The sequence below is a fragment of the Cucumis melo genome, chromosome 1 (assembly GCF_025177605.1).
Source record: "Cucumis melo cultivar AY chromosome 1, USDA_Cmelo_AY_1.0, whole genome shotgun sequence".
Classification (NCBI taxonomy): domain Eukaryota; kingdom Viridiplantae; phylum Streptophyta; class Magnoliopsida; order Cucurbitales; family Cucurbitaceae; genus Cucumis; species Cucumis melo.
The window spans coordinates 15,859,287-15,862,442 of record NC_066857.1 but is presented as its reverse complement, the minus strand read 5'-3'; the positions used below and the strand labels follow the sequence as shown (position 1 = coordinate 15,862,442).

General features: G+C 37.0%; 1 long non-coding RNA gene across 2 annotated transcripts; it reads left to right on the top strand.

Annotated features, from left to right (window-relative positions):
* The first annotated feature begins 386 nt into the window (after window positions 1-386).
* LOC127150992 (uncharacterized) lies at window positions 387-2,909 on the top strand. Of its 2 annotated transcripts, XR_007823656.1 has the most exons (5): window positions 387-930; window positions 1,009-1,755; window positions 1,994-2,117; window positions 2,228-2,333; window positions 2,432-2,909. It is a non-coding gene; the product is annotated as an uncharacterized LOC127150992 (long non-coding RNA). The 2 variants fall into 2 exon arrangements; XR_007823655.1 differs by having other exon boundaries at window positions 1,009-2,117.
* The last annotated feature ends 247 nt before the right edge of the window (window positions 2,910-3,156 follow it).

Below are 3,156 nucleotides of genomic sequence, written 5' to 3'. Positions count from 1 at the left end.
AAACTTCGATGCTTAGAAACATACTATAGTTTTAATTGTACATAATTTTTTGTTTTCAAAATTTTTCATTCATTATAACACATAATTATAAAACTATTTTTATAAATGTCACGGGTATTTTTTTCACTTAGAATAAGATAATTTATTTTAAAACACTTTTTAGTATAACTTTCATCACAGGTTAAAAGAAACTTGAAACAAAAAAAGTAAATATTTTGCAAAAGTTAAAAAAAAAATGTTTCTTCACATTCCATCTCATCACACTTGTTACCAATTTTCAGATTACACTTTTAAAAATGTCTCTCTGGTTTTTAATTATTTCTTTAAAACATCATGTAACCCAAGTCGGCTTCTATATACTAACTTTATGATGAATAGAGATTTTTTCACCATGTATATGAACATTATAATAACACGCTTACTAAATAATTTTTAGGAAATTTTAGGTACTTTGAAATAGATCCATAAACCCTTCTTGGAGTCTTAACTCCGTTCACATTGGCCCAATGTCAGATGCTGCTAATGTTGGAGGCAATAATGAATGATAATAAGCGGCTCCCATATACACCGTATGATACTAGGCATAGAATTAGGCAGCTTGCGTACTTTCGCATGATACACGAGTCTAATCTAGTGTGTCGACAAAGCACGCGAATGGAGAGATGAACATTTGCTATTCTATTCCATTTACTGAGGACTATCGCTGGCCTTTCGTCGACAGAGATTGTCGATCTTGAGAAAATGGTTGCCATGTTTTTGCATGACGTGAAGAACCGCGTTATTCAAAGAGAATTTGTACGGTTTGGTGAGACTATATTGTGACATTTCAACCTCGTCTTGTTGGCTGTGGTCCGACTCCATGACAAGTTGATAAAGAAACTGGTGCTAGTAACAAACAACTACATGAATCCACGGTGGAAGTGTTTCGAGGTGTGCATAGTCGAAGTCATCTTTATGTCACGTATTAGTACGTCCCACTAATGTATGTCCGTTTGTTTAAACCTACAGAATTGCCTTGGGGGTGTTAGATGGTACGTACACAAAGATGAATGTGCCCACAATCGATCTCCTTACGTTCAGAATGCGTAAACGGAAAATTATCACTATTGTACTCGGTGTCTGTGACACAAAAGGGGATTTCGTATACGTAGTGGCCGGTTGGGAAGGATCTGCAGCAGACTTGCGGATTCTGCGAGATGCGCTTACATGACCAAACGGACTGCAAGTGCCAAAGGGCATTTACAATTTTTAATCCCACCACGTCGTTTTGAAATTCCATATTGAACGCGCATAAACCATTGGTTCTTGTAACAAGATATTATTATTTGTGCGATGCAGGTTATCCAAATGCGAAAGGATTTCTCATCTCATATAGAGGCCAGAGGTACCACTTGCAAGAGTAGCGTGGCATTAGAAATGCCCCAACCACTACAAAGAAATACTTCAACATGAAACACTCATCGGTAAGAAATGTGATTGAGCGCGTGTTCAGTCTTCTGAAGGATCGGTGGACAATACTTCGTGGAAAGTCGTACTATCCCCTTCAAGTGCAGTGTCGCACCATTCTAGCATGTTACCTGCTATATAATTTGATAAACAGAAAAATGACAAATTAGGAAGACATAGACGATGTTGACGAGGAAAACTCCGCATACGCAATGACCACCGCAGGAGACGACATTTAGTCATTGAGACCACAAACAAGTGGTCGCAGTGGTAGAATGAATTAGTTGAAGCGATTTTCATCGAATGACAGTTGCGTAACACATAGCTAAAACCATTTGAAATTAGAACCCCTGAGTTGTATGACAATTTAAATTACTTATACTATTTATTTTGAATATCAAATGTATGCGTGCATGCTTTACATCAATGGGGAAATAAATTATAATGATACGTCCTAATATTGTTTGGCATTTATTGTGTCTCTTTAATGTGGACATTCGAAACTACTAACGTGTTTCATGTATTTATTGTCATTTTTTATTTTCAGTATGACAATCTCATCCCGTGTCCCAAATATGTATGGATGAAGGAGGAGGACACTCTAGTTGAATGTTTAGTGGAGTTGGTATCCACCAGCGGATGGAAGCTGAGGAATAGTATGTTCCGACAAGGTTACCTGACCCAACTTGTCTGCATGATGATAGAAAAGTTGCCTGGATGTCGTGTCCGAGTCAGCATTGTAATAGATTGCAGAATTAAGACACTAACATGGACCTTTCAGGTTATCAGAGGGATTTGTGGGCCAGCGTGCAGTGGATTCAGATGGAACGATGAGGCAAAGCTAGTGCATCATTGTCGAGAAGGAAGTGTTCGACAATTGTGTTAGGGTAAGGAAACTAATAAAAATGTGAAAATACTTGCGCATTGTAGTTTGAATTTAGATTTTTCCCAATGGTAGTTTGAAGTGGTCCCGTTTTTTATGCAGTCGCATCTTGTAGGGAAGGGCTTGAAGTGTACGAGGGCAAGAGGAGAAGCCAATGAGAGGGTGAGATTGATATGATACATATGACCTTGGAGTGTACGAATGACCAATTAAGGACCATTCGTGTGCCCTTGCCAATGAGACCTTTATTCGCCAAGAATTCTTACACCTATTACGTGAGATGCCCGACCTAAGCAATTTGAACAGGACGTTATGCCAAAGGCAGCTCATGTGCAGTATGGATGACATGCACGGTTTCGTAGAGATGACTGACAAAGAGAGGAAGAAGTTCTGCAGAGTCCTCATACGAAACATCTCGAGATAGTTTCTATCCTTTCTTAGCTGGCTTACTTAACTTGGACTATGATTTTTACTATTGTTTATAATTTTATTTTATCAAACTTTTTTTTCGTATGTACGGTACTTTGATGTGTATGTGATTTCTACTATTTTATGCATATGTTTTATTTTTAATGTTCTACTATCGAAATTTAGTTTAAAAAGTTTGGTTGAAATCAAGGCAATCTGTACACTGTATGGTTGAAAAATATGACTTTTAAGTGCTACGTAATAAGTAATTGAATTCACCAATATAAACATGGACGTATGCGTTAGAGCATGTAATCGAAGATGTTAAAAATAAATGTACGACGTTATCGATAATTACAAATATGCAATAACTAGTTTTTTATTTGTAAAAATGACTTAGAATAAAAGTAACAGAATTT